The following is a 13,485-nucleotide window of genomic DNA, read 5'->3' on the forward strand; positions in this document are numbered from 1 at the left end:
GTACACCCAACTTGGGACTTTCTACCCACAAAGTTACTGGATTTCAGCAATACCTGTTTAGATTTCTCTTGCCCCCCCCCCTCCCAGAGCACTCTGAGCACAGGAGCCAGTCATCCAGCATACTGCTCATGCCACAGCCTTCACTCACCTCTTAGTCACAGCTCCATGAGCGTGTGCATTGTTACTGGTGCTGGTGCCTTCCTCAGTTTCCACCCTCCTCCCTTCACCCATCAGGGGCAGGGGTGACTGCCTCTGCTGCTGCTGCTGCAGTCAGACACGGCCAGCCACCATCCTGCCATTCTTTCTGGGAGTCTGCCCGAAGCTAATGTGCCCCATTCCCCTGCCACTGACCTTCCTCCTGTGGCTGCATGCACTTGTTCCACGTGGGCTGCCAGTGCTTGTCCATGCAGCGGCTCTGCCCACTGCTGCACCCCCTGAGCTGCTCCCTGGCGGTACCCCCTGTTCTAGATCTCCAGTTGTCACCTCTCACTACCTGCGAGGTTTCAGAGGTTAGCCACAGTGGTGTTGCTTGCACCTGTCCATGTTCACATACAAGCTTTTGTTTTCTTGGAATATGCCCGTGCATCCAGGGGGCTGAGTTCTCTTCTCTGGTCCCCTCGCCACGTTGCTAGAACCACCTCGTCATGCCAGACAGATTTTTTTTTCTTCCCTTAGAGTAGATTGCGTTCCAGGAGTGGATCCCATAGTCCTCCCTTGCAGCTTGGCCTTCATCAGCTCCTTCCTCAAACCCATCCCAAAATTTCAGAAAAGTGTCTTTCTCTCTGAAGTCCCAACACTGAGAAGTGAGGGTGTTTTTCTTCTGGAGATGGTCCCCATTCCCACATGAAGCGCCCTGTGGAAATGAACACTGGGGAAGGAAAACATCAGCTCTCATTGTTTAGTTCAGCTCGGATCTCCTCTTGGCTCCCTCAGACCTGTCGCTTTATTGGGGGCAGAGAAGAGGCTCCCCTGCCTCCTCATATCATCTAACATAGGACGAGGCGCCTCGTAGGCATTTAATACAACTTCATTGAGTGAATGCATGTGTGGATTCATTTCTCTGATGGGTGTCACCACTGCAGCTTATTACACTAGCGACTTCCTATCCTGGTGTGTGTCGTGTGGCTTCAGAGATCTCCTGAACCCCTTAAAATTATGAGCAAAGATTCTGTATATGTGAGGTTTTTTGAAAGGGAAGCTTATGTATATAGCTTTGTTCCCCCTGAGGATTTTCAGACAAGTCTATGCCTTTCTAGTTTTAAGGTAGATCTTAGGAATTTTCAAGGGGGGCGGGGTTTATTACTCATGAGAATTCATGATTCTTAGTGTCTCAAAGTCTACTGAGTTCTGGAAGTATGTGGGTGCCTAGGTAGGATTATTCTTAGAAGAAAGGACTCAACGCTTTGCGTACTTACGGGTCACATCTGGCACTCTGTCTTGGCCTGGGTGTTACTGATTTAGAATCTTTGTGGCTGCTGTCCCTTGTCAGCCTGGCAGTCCACCAAGTCATGCTCATTTCCTGGTCTGTCTGTGTCCCTGTTATCAGTGTCGCCATGAATTTTTCAAATAGGCTGTCTGTGCTTGCTGTTTAGATCATCTATTTTTGGGAATCCACAGAAGCCTCCCCAAACAACGGCCTGAGTCCTTTCCTCCAGAATTACACACACAGAGGGCACGGAACAACCACAAAAAGAGATAAGTCATGTGTAATGACATCTTGGGTTGAAAATATATTTGAGATTATCCTGTCGATGCCGTAGAAGCCTAAAAATCAGGATACCCTGAATCCGTGATGCTTTTATTAGACTAGGGTATTGTAGAAGTAAACTATCCAAAGTGGGAATGGAGATGGGGTCTTCAGTTATGAAGCGTTTCATCAAAATGATGTAATTAGAGTGCTTCTCACACGGGAGCTAGCTTCTCCAGCGTATGAGGTATCATGACCTGGCATTACTCCAGCCTTTCGAAGCAGCCAGCAACAGTTTACTTTTGCTGGCAACTAAAAACAGTATAAGGACCCCAAGCACTTCAGGAGCTGAAATAATCACAACTCCCTTCCTGTAATAATACCTCCAAATGGGGCTAGACATTCACAAGACTTTTCGCCATCCTTGTACTCACTGTTTGCAGGAGGGATAGATAGACACAGAAAAAGGGAGAGAGGGAGGTAGGAATTGCAGTCAAAGCTCTCAGCAGAAGGCAGGCCTCAGATGGAGCCTCCCTTCTTTTCTTCCCGGAGGATGCTATCTGGATTATAAATTACCAACCCCAGGGAATCAGCTTGTCCCTTTAAGGCTATTAAAGGGACCAAGATGAGCTGGATTCCCAAATGAGTTTAGAGGATTACTGGACCAGGTGGAAGGTGGCTGCCCAAGGGGGAGGGAGAGAAATTGGCTTCTAGTATATCATTTTGGAGTTGTCCAAAGTTAATCCCCCAGACTGATTTAAGCAGGAGGAATTTGAGATAGTAATGGCCAATTGGTTATTGCTGCTTCCTGATAACAGCTGGCGCTCTCACGACAGACGCTTAACCCAGGTGTGGGGAATGTGAAAGGTGGGAGCCTCAGATGTGGGCAAGATGATAAAGGAGTGAAGTGGGCGGGCCGGGGGTGCGGGGTCGGTGGGTTAGGTTTGGGGAATGCAAGGATCTTCTGCTTCTCTGTGACTGAATTCTGGGAGGAAAGAGCAGGCCTGCTCTTGTTCCTGAGAGGGACTACACAGCTTCAGGGCAGACGCCACTCTTCAAAGGCAGGAGCTAATTTTCTCCCTGGATTAAGGAGAAGATTCATGAGGTCAATGGTGTGGGCCGTGCAGCCCACTCAGAGGCCGTCCTGGAAGCATCCATCAAGCCGGGGACCAGCCGTCCAGTCTTGACCATTGGCAAATATCTATTTTAGGTTGACCCCATCCTCACTTGCTGGAGGCAGGAGATGTTATTTGGTATGTCAGGGAACTTATTAAACTACTAGATGGCAATTTTTCTAAGTTAACTTTTTTTTTTTTTTTTTCAACTCCTCCTTGGCATGTGAGCTCTGAGAGGATCTTAGTATGGGTTTTCTGACAGGTGGGAGCCCTAACACAGGCCTTTGGCTGGCTGGTTGGGTTAGAGGCTTCACTGGCCCTCACCGGGACCATCACAGTACCCATCTCACCCCACTGGCCTGGTCCTCTGAGCCCTCCCCACCCATACCAATGCCTCTTCCACACAGCCGCCAGTCTGTGCTTTCTCCAACAGCGCGGTGTGAAAGGCCTTTGCTTAAAAACCACCAGACACTCCATTTCTGTCCTTGCTACCGTCCTCATTCCTTAGCACATCTATTCCCTTTACTTACAATCCAGTTCCAACTTTCTTGTCCAGCCTTGTCTCATGTCACTTCTCCGAGAAGCCACCTGCTTTTCTGTGCCCGTGTGCCTCTCTTCCAAACATTTGTTCAGCTGGTCTAATCAGAATCCCAGCTCCTCTGGCTCTGCTCAGGCACCAGTTCCACTGCTAGCTCATTGGAGAAACCTCCTCTGTAACCCTCCCCAACCCTTCTCCTTGCCCTGCCCCGTTCAGGCAGATTTCACCCTGTTCTCTGCTGTTCTCCCAAAACCTTTCCAACAGATTTTGCTAGAACACGAATCCGGGCTGTACAGACTACATTGTAATTTTGCATTTACAGATGTGTCTTCTCCACATGTGTCTTCTCCACCACACGGGGGTGTACTGGGTCATCAGGAGGGGGTGTTTTCTAAGACCACTAGCAACCCAGCCTCAGCCACATTTTTTTCCCCAGCTTCAACACCTACTGCGCTACTTGGCAGAAAGATACGCAGGAAATATTGGAAGAGAACATGAATGGATGCTTGGGGGAATGTAGCAAGTGGGACGCTCACACAGAGGTTTAGCATTTTTAGACGGAAGGGACCCACCGAAGGTCACACCACCCCACCCCCATCAGTGGCCCTCCCTACCCCTCCCTGGGCAATTTGCACCTAGCCCTTTCTTTTTCTGTTCCATCATGTCTTGTTGCCCTCAGTTGCTTTCATCTGATGTTGACCCCCCATGGCAGGCAGATCAACCCCTAATCTGCCAGCACCTCAGTTTCCCTGGGATGTTTGAAAGCTCCTGACTGAACCGGAGGAGAGGCAAACTGTCAGTTCTCACTTGTCAGCTCTCTGAGCAGCCCGTCCAACGCTTAATTTGCACCTTGAAATCCCCCGAGGCCATCGGGGCTCTGATTGCTGGTTGAGGCCCCTTCAGTAGTTTCTCTTAGGAGATGAGTAGACAAGAAGGATGGAGGGTGGACCTGCCTCCCAGTTTCCTGCTGCATCTGGTGATGGGGCCCGGGGTGGGGAGACAGGGTCATGGGCCGGGGAAACAGAAAGTGAGCAAAGAACAGAGTAGTGTTAAGTTTCACATCCAATTGGCCTCCTGATGGGGGACATCAAGTGGGGACACATTTGAAAACCAGAGAGGGATCAATGTATACAGCAGTGGCCAAAAGGCAGCAAAACATCCGCACGCGAAGCCTGACTCAGTGATAATGAAGGAGGCCGCTAACGCCAAGCGATCTCCCCCGTCTGCCCGCTTTCTATCGCTTAATCAAAACTGACTCCAACTACTGCAGCTGCAAAAAAAATGTTCCCAACCTTCCATTAATTTCCATACAATAACCCTCTAATGGGGGAGCTGTTCAGGGGAGGAGGACAATCAATCTGGCCTAATGACACACCCGAGACCTGGGGAAAATGCAAACTTGGAGCGATTTCATGGCAGGTGCAACCTTGGAAAGCATTACCATTTTTCTAAGTTAATTTGTTCCTGATATGTTTGAAATCCATATTTGTACTTTAAAGGTCTAAAATGCGAGATGATTAAAAAATATAACCGGATTTTTGTAAACCTTTCAGCGGGAGCAGGTGATGTATTAGCCGTCTCCATCCTTCCCCTCCCCTGTGAGCAGGGACCACTTTGCCTTCTTTTATCCTCTGCTGTCATCCTAGACACTGTGGAGTCTGTTTTGTTTACTGTTTTTAGGTTCCCCCCTCTGGCTCTGCTGGCTACAGCCCTATGGTGCCCTGGGCAGAACCAATCCAAATGAGCTGGTTCTCCAGATGGGGTCCCAGGACCCCAAGGAGGAGGAGCCAGGAAAGCCCAGCCCCGGATTGGTTGCCAGGAGGCCGTGATGTCTTCTCCTTGTCTCCAGTTCAGACTCCTTAGCCCGGCTTTTCCTCCCAAGGAGGGTGAAGAAGGGTCCAAGGAAATGGCATCAAAAGTTAGCACTTGAGGGATCCCTGGGTGGTGCAGCGGTTTGGCGCTTGCCTTTGGCCCAGGGCGTGATCCTGGAGACCCAGGATCGAATCCCACGTCGGGCTCCCGGTGCATGGAGCCTGCTTCTCCCTCTGCCTATGTGTCTGCCTCCCTCTCTCTCTCTCTCTCTCTGTCTCTCTCTCTCTCTGTGACTATCATAAATAAATAAAAATTAAAAAAAAAATTAAAAAAAAAAAAGTTAGCACTTGACCTCCATTTAGTTTCTGGATTTCTTGGTTTCACTGGGTGTTGCCTGGCCTTGAAGCTGGTCAGGCTTGGCAGCTCGGAGCTGGCCTCCAGAGGCACACTTGCACCCTTCCTGGCAGGGAACCTGGCAGTTCTCTTTCCTCTTAGAGCTTGTCCTAGGAAATAAAGGACAAGTGCTCTGCTCCACTGAAATGTGCCTCCTCTCTCTCTCTCTCTCTCTCCTTTAAATGCCTATTTAGAATCAAATGATAATGTGCAGATTTCTGATCCCTAGACTGTCATCTTGCCAGAAGTAGCTGCAACTGGCTGTGTTTGTGGAACATGAGGTCACTTCTTTCTCTCCCATCGACCTTTGCCTGGGGAACCCCACTCTGAATGAACCCTTTCTAGACCCTCTGGGATTCCTCTTCCTGCTTTTTCAGTCACTTCTCCCAGTCCAAAAGCTCCAGGGGTGTCTCACTGGAGAGGGGGATCAAACAGCCAGAATCTTACAAGTTTATTCAGCCTTTAGAAATAAGGGGACATTTCATGCTTTTTAATGCTAAGATTTATGGATTAATCCAGAAACCCTTTGAGGATTTGGAGATATTGTGCTTGGAAATTTAGCTCCGAGGCTCCTGATGGTGATTAGAGTTCAAAAGTTGCAGGGTGTTTCACCCTGTAGTACCTTGTGCTCTCGGATGAGTTGCCTCTGGAAAGAAGCACAAATCTTTGAGAGCTAGAAGCTGGAGATAGTTTCTTTGGAACTTGCCTTAATTAGCTAATTATAATTTCTTGCTCAGAAAGAGAACGTTAACATTTGTCATGTACTTGGAAAATACTGTCTTTACTAACATGCATTAGTGCTATCCCTGCGTCATGAGAATTCTCATGCAGCAACCATGAGAATGTCCCTTGCAAATCCCCAGCTCCAGGGAGTGTGGTTGACCAAGAGTCCCAACTGCTAGACTCTGAGCTCCTTCGCTGCATTCATGCTAAGGCCACATCTCCCACAGGTGGCTCCTAGCTAATGACTGAAGGTGGCAGGGATGCCAGAGCAGGTTGAGCCTTGGGAGATACTGGACTCTTCTGATTTGGGCTTAGTGACTCTGATGAACCTTCTAGAGACTAGATGATGGTCTAGGACACTTCCTTCTTCTCTGCTTCCTTTGGAAATCTTAGACTTGCTGCAGGATCTGATGGCTCCCTAGTTCCCTTCCTATTTTCTCTAACAAAATTCCTTCCCCTTGTTTAACATCACTTTGGTGTCTCTTCCTCACAGGACCTGGATAAACAGACATAGTCACAGGCACCAGAGAACCATATCTCTTTCACTTGGTTAAAGTTCTATTTGCTCCAAGAGTTCAGGTGATATTATTCATTTTGCATGTAAACGTACAACCTGAAATATGAAACAGGGACCAAAGAATCTGCTGAAGTCCTAGACTTTTCCCTGGATTTCGGAACCTTCTATTTGTGTGCAGAATTCACTTTATTCCGGAAATGTGTTGCCTTTCAACTCCTCCCCATGTGATCTGTGTACGGCACTCTAGGTAACAGGAGTTGACATTTATTGCTAAACTTGCCTCTTGAATCACTCTGAGGGAGACTGTAAATGTCTCAGATGTGATTCCATATAGAGACTTAAAATGGCAATGTTATCTATATGTGCAATTATGATTCTCCTATTCCTTTCAAAAGATTACAGGTGCCGGAAAGAGGTTGCAATCTTCTTCCTTGGTGAGGCGGGGTAAACAGTAAATTCATACAAACACTGTAGGGTCATGAAAACATTATCCTGGTCCAGCATCTGGGACCAACCTTATTTATCAGGAACACTTCCCTAGATCCAGAGTTGAAATAATCTGGATTGATTCCAGGAATTGTGGTAGGTGTTCCATCTGGCATAGTTGGGGATGCACCAGTTTCAATGCTATCTTTTAACCTTTGCAGACCACACATGACCCAATTTTGGTTTGAATCCTACAGGAGAATCCAAGGTACTACTGTTAGCTGCTCTGCATATCTCTTTTGATATTTTACCATTTATTATCATTGCATGAAACAACAGACATGCAGATAGGGCTGTGGTTCCAATCTCTGTGTTTTTCTCTCCTTCCTTTTTCTGGAAAAAAAAATGTCTGATTTCACTGGGATGGGTAGTATTTTATTTTGTAGCAGAAGCCAATATTTGACCAGAATACTCAATCAGAGAAGTTTTATCCATTCATGGCTTCTTCCATTCTTTGGAGCAAAATACCTCTGACATAGTTTACGTCTTTGTAAGATGGAAAAATTTAAAAACAGCTTTCTCTTTGTTTTCTTATTATTAAAGAAGTATTGCATGTCTGATTTCCGGGTTCTAAAATATTAACAGAAAACAACTTTGTGCTCACTCTGAATGAAAGCATTGTGGCTATTGCTCTCTAAAATTATTTATCTAGAGGGCAGGCTTGAGATACCATGCACTCATTTGTCCTTTCTTCCACAAATATTTGTTTAAATTTGATCCAACAAATGTTTATTAAGCACCTGTCGTGTGCTAAGTGCCAGAGATTCTATAATAAACAAAATGAATAAAATTTCTACCCTCATTGAGCTTATTCCTAGTGGGAGACACAGACAATGAAGAAAAAAAATAAGTCTATAATCACGTAAGACCAACAATATTTCTGACGGATTTGCTGTGGGGTATTAGAAAAACGGGAGTCAGGGATGACTGCAGAGAGGGAATTTAGCTTAAGAAATTGGGTAAATTAAAAGAAAAAGAGAGTACTAAAGGAGATGCAAGTCTGGCAACAGGCTGACTGGGAGTTGGATCAAGAATCCTGTTTTGGATACGTGAAGTGGGAGATGCCTATGAGATAGTCTGGTAGAGATTTCATGGAGAGAGTTGGATGGATAAGTCTGGAATTTGGCATCTGGATTGAGACTGATGATATATATTTAGGATGGTACTGAAGGCTTTGGGATTAGATGAGAATCTCAGAAGTGTGTTGATGGAGGCAATAAGCATTCCAAAAACTAATTTTGGGGCTCTCCAACATTAGTAATCAGGCAGGGGAAACAAATTCACCACAAGAGGCATTACCATGTGCCAGGCACTAAGCTAAGTGGTGGAGTTACAAAGAAGAAAAGAGGTTAGCTTTCGGTTCTTTGAAGACAGGAAACGTGTATTATTTTCTTTAGAATTTAGCACAATACTAGCCACACGGGACTTTGCTTTACCAAAAAGATAGAGTGGAGGGACCATGCAGAGTTCAATGATGAGCCAAAGATCCTGAATTTAATTCTGTGTATGTGGGATTCTATTTTTTTATATAATAAATTTATTTTTGATTGGTGTTCAATTTACCAACATACAGAATAACACCCAGTGCTCATCCTGTGGGATTCTATTTGAAAAAAAAAAAAAGAGAGAGAGGGAGAGAGAGAGAGAGAGAGAGAGATCATAGTCCAGTGTGTGTGGGGGGGTTGCAAATAGGTGAACAGATAAGGAAACCGTTACAGTGCCACGTGATTGTTTTTCAAAAGGAATTTAGTATATTATGGGAATGTAAGGAGGGCAGAGCTACTTCTGACCAGCGCTGTCACCAGAAAAGGTGATGCTTCAACAAAAGAGAGGGAAATGGATTCTCAGCAGGCAGACAAAGCTGAGGACATTTGTCAAATTATTGAAACCTAACAACTTGGTCATATAGCGTGGTGTCATTGTTTCCTGGGTGGAGTGAAATTCTCCACTACAAACTTCCCTACATTTGCTGACTGTGAGCTCATCCTTGGCTCATTTTCCACTACAGTTACTGTTTGTCTCTTTTAAAAATGGATTTTAAACAAACGTTTATTTGGTGCCTATCTTATGCACAAAATCCCTCCCTGTCTTCAAGAGCTTCAAACAATGGGATGAAAAAATAGATGTTACCCATCAACAACAAGCCAAGGCAAAATGAGAACATTCTAAAGAGATAGGAAGACGTGCAACAGTCATGCATAGGCATGAAGAGTGGGTTCTGACCAAGGATAAAGGAAGACTACGGAGCGGAAGCAGCACTGAGCTGGTAAGTGGGGGTTTATGGGATGAGACCGTAGGGTTTATTTTAGGCTGAGGAAGCAGCATGAGCAGGAATAAAGGTAATACAATGTTCGGTGTGGGAAGAGCAGTGAGATATGATTGTTGATGTTTGGAGGGATGCTTCAGGGAGATTGGCTCAAATGTTGTTTGCCTTCAAGTCATGGAGGGCTTAGGATACCACACTGGGGTGTTTGGCCTTTAACCTATAGGCAACAGTGATGCTCTTTCAGAAGGAGAGAGAACTTTTGCACAACCCCTCAAATACCAAATCAATAGGAGAAAATCCTGGGTAAGTCTGGGAAATTTTCTTATAAATAAGGAGAAGAGTGAGAGCATTACAACCTCCCTCCACTAGGAAGAGTTTTTATAAATCATAATAATGACTTTTAAAGTTTCATGAACTCTTGTTTTTTGGTCAATTAGTTTGGGGGGTGTTAGGCTGACATGTTGAGTCATGGGATTCCCCATGTGCTCTCAGAGATATTCCTGTATCCGAGATTTACAAGTAAACCCTGAGCCCGGCCACAGGGCTTCTGGTAAATATGGTAGCTAGACAACACATTCATCTCGTCTTTGCTAAAGCCTCCGGAAACAACCACAAGGAGCAAGAGAACAAAGTGATTGAGGGAAGTGACTCTGGGTGGACAGACTTGAAAGTTCTATTTTTATTTACTTACATTTCCCTGGAATCTAGGACACATTAGGCAGGTGATTTTTGAATTAATGAAGAGGTGAAAAAAATAATTAGATAAAGTCATTTGCAACAGCAGGAGCTGATGGAGTGGTATCTGGACGTGGTGGAGAGGAGGTGGCTTCAAGCTAGGAACCTGCGGAAGGGGAAATGCCGATACTGGGAAAGATCCTGCTCTTTCTTGATGTCTTGCTGCCTCTCTAGGGCTGGAGTGTGTAATCCTGTTGCAGTTGTTAATCTTGTCGCAGTTCACCCTTAGCCAATTCAGTATGCTCCTTAGATCCAGAAACAGGCGTGCTATGTCCTGTGTATGTATCTGCGCCGCCCCATGACTGTCACTGCCGCCCAAGTCAAGAATTCACTGGATCCAGTAAAAGTTTCACATTCGGTCTCAGCCACACAAAAAAGAGAGAAGCAAGTTTTCAGAACTTGGGACCCGTGGGCTTTGCAGACTACAGGACACCACTGTGACCTTGAGCCTCTGTGTCCTTGAAGTGACTGGAATCGTGTGGCTGGCCACTCAGGGCAACTTTTTTTTTTTTTTTCTTCCTCATTATTTCCCTTCCAAATCCGAAAAATATGATTCTTCTTTGAGAGTTAAAATAGTGCAACCCATACACGAGGCTTACGAGTGTCCATCTTTTGAGGCAATGGGAACGATGTTCCGTAAATGGGCAGCTGAGCGACCCAGGGATAAAACTTGGAGGGGGAGGCTTTGGTGGGCTGACCTTGCAAGGCCCAAAGAAGTGAATCGATTCCTTCCTGAAGAGACCCTATAGCACGGTGCTCAGGAGCACAGCCTCAGGAATACAGGTGTAAATCAAATCCCTGCCAGCCTCGGGGAGGCTTTGTGTAGCCACTTACCCTCCATGGGAATCCGTTTCTTCATCAGTTAAATGAAGATAATTGATATGTCTCTGGGGTTGTGCACTGATGAATGAGGTGATATCTGTAAAGTGTTTAGCACGGTGCATAGTGCATTTAACAAGCGATCCTGCATGCGGTCGAGAAAAAAAAAAAAAAAGAGGACACCAAAGGACCGGAATTTGTCATCATTCATCTCACACATCCAGACGACCAAGACGCTGAATGCAAAGGAAATGAGCATTCAGGTCCCTGGAGGGTTGAACTCTTACGGGGCAGGAATGGTTTCTCAGGATTTTCTGTGGCCTCTAGGAGTCATCTTTCAAGACTCCCCGTCCCCCACTTTATATACTTATCAAAATAACACTGTGGTAAATTACTTAGCTTCCAGGTTTGCCGGGGTCTGGAAGAGGAAGCTCTAAATATTGGATTCCGGTATTCTGGTTACCTAGTAAGGGTAATTTTCCTTCTGAATGCATGAATCGTGATTTTGATTTATACATTAGTCTCTTGTGAGTTTAGTTCACATGAGTCACCATCTAATCTCCATCCTGTCTGGAGGTGAACTCCAGGGAGACCCGTGTAATCATAATTTTTTCCTGCAGTGTCTCTGTTTCTTCCCTCTATTTCTGCCCTTTCCGGGGATGATCTATGTCCACATGACATTGTTTTCTCTCTGTGGATTCTCCCACTGTTTATCCTGTCCTATTTTGCGGCAAGTCAGACCCTCTCTGGTATCTGGAGCCCCTGCTTGGTACCATATCCTTTTTTGATGTGGGGGCAGCAGCTGCTTCTATGGCTCGTTTGGCTGTGGGGGATCCATGTTCCAAAGGGACACCTTGAGCCCAAACAGGTCTGATACTTGGTGTGCCCAGAATGCACACATATTTCACTGATGTCTCCATACCTATTGTCTTACTGGGCCGATTCTTCCAAACCTGGTGGTTGTCCTCCTGTCGGAAAGAGGACGCAGCTCCTGCCTCTGGCCCTCTGCGAGCTCTCCCCCTCTCTTAGCCCATTAGAGCTCACAAAATTTCCCCAAATTTCCATTTTACTTTCCTACGTAAACGAATGTGATTCTACCAGAGGGTCGAGATCCACTGCCTAGGAAAGAAGAAATCCCCCAGCTTCCCCGAGATGTTGGCCACTGCCTCCTGTCTCCAGCCAGTTCCTTCTTTCAGACCTTACCAGAATTTGCTGCATATACCAGAATTTCATTTCTCGAATAAATATATCTTTTTCAGGGGAAGTCAGCTTCTTCCATGATCACTTTTCGTATCACATCCGGCCTTCCACTGCCCAGGACCCCAGATGTTTGTTCTCATTATTTTCTGGCCAGGCATGCAGATAGGTTACAATAGTTCGTCCCCTTTTGTTTTTTCTCCACCTGCCTGCTGCTTTTGAGATATTATTTACTCCCAGGAAAATTTACCCATTGAGCTGCACAGTTTGGTGAATTTTTGCAATCACGGATGATTGTGTAAACCATCACCACGATCCAGACAGGGCAGTTTCCCTACCCTACCACGTTTCCTTTTCCTGCTGCTTCTAAAGCTGGCTAACATCCTTGAAAACACCATGTACCTCATACTTAAGATCCTTTACAAGGAAATATGTTAGGGGAACTTTTATTTAAAGGCTTTAAAAAAAAATAAAAATAAATAAAGGATTTAAGCTGGTTGACAAGGTCAAAGTTCTGACCTGGGGACACTTCCAGGGCTGAAGTTCCAGTTGGATTTCTGAGCTTCCTCTCCTGGGTAAAGGCCACATTTGCCATCTACCTCTGCTGTCGATGTGGAATATTTTCACAGATGGCCGGTGTCTTGGGCAAAGACTCACCCACTGGCCTCATCCCCTCTCCATTCCCGCCAGCTGCTGTTTTAATGGTTCTGGGTCAGTTTCACATTTGAACCATTAATGTCTGGTCTTTCCCTCACCTATGGACTGAAAGAAGTGTCACCAACCTTAGCAGCTTTGGAAAACTGCTATCCAGAGATGGTATGCTCATTTCAGATCTCCCTAGGGTCTATCATTCCATTCACCATTCCAGCTCTTCTTTCGCCAAGAAAATGGAAGTGTTTGTTTTTTCCATGGTTCTTTCATTTCATACCAATATGATCATGTTTGACCTTAGCAGAGTAATGATGCCTCACCGCATCTCCATTTCCACTCACTTATTTGTTCATTCACTCGTCAATAAGCATCTGGTACGTGGCAATAAGTGGCTTGCATGTGGCAGACATCGGGCAGCATGGCACGTCATATTGCCATCTAATTGGATCCTTAAAACAACACTGATTTTGCACTTGGGGAAACTGGGTGGCTTGCGTAAGGACACTGATGACCAAGAAATGATAGTGCCATAACTCAACATTGGAT

The sequence above is a fragment of the Canis aureus genome, chromosome 6 (genome assembly GCF_053574225.1).
Source record: "Canis aureus isolate CA01 chromosome 6, VMU_Caureus_v.1.0, whole genome shotgun sequence".
NCBI classification, from domain to species: domain Eukaryota; kingdom Metazoa; phylum Chordata; class Mammalia; order Carnivora; family Canidae; genus Canis; species Canis aureus.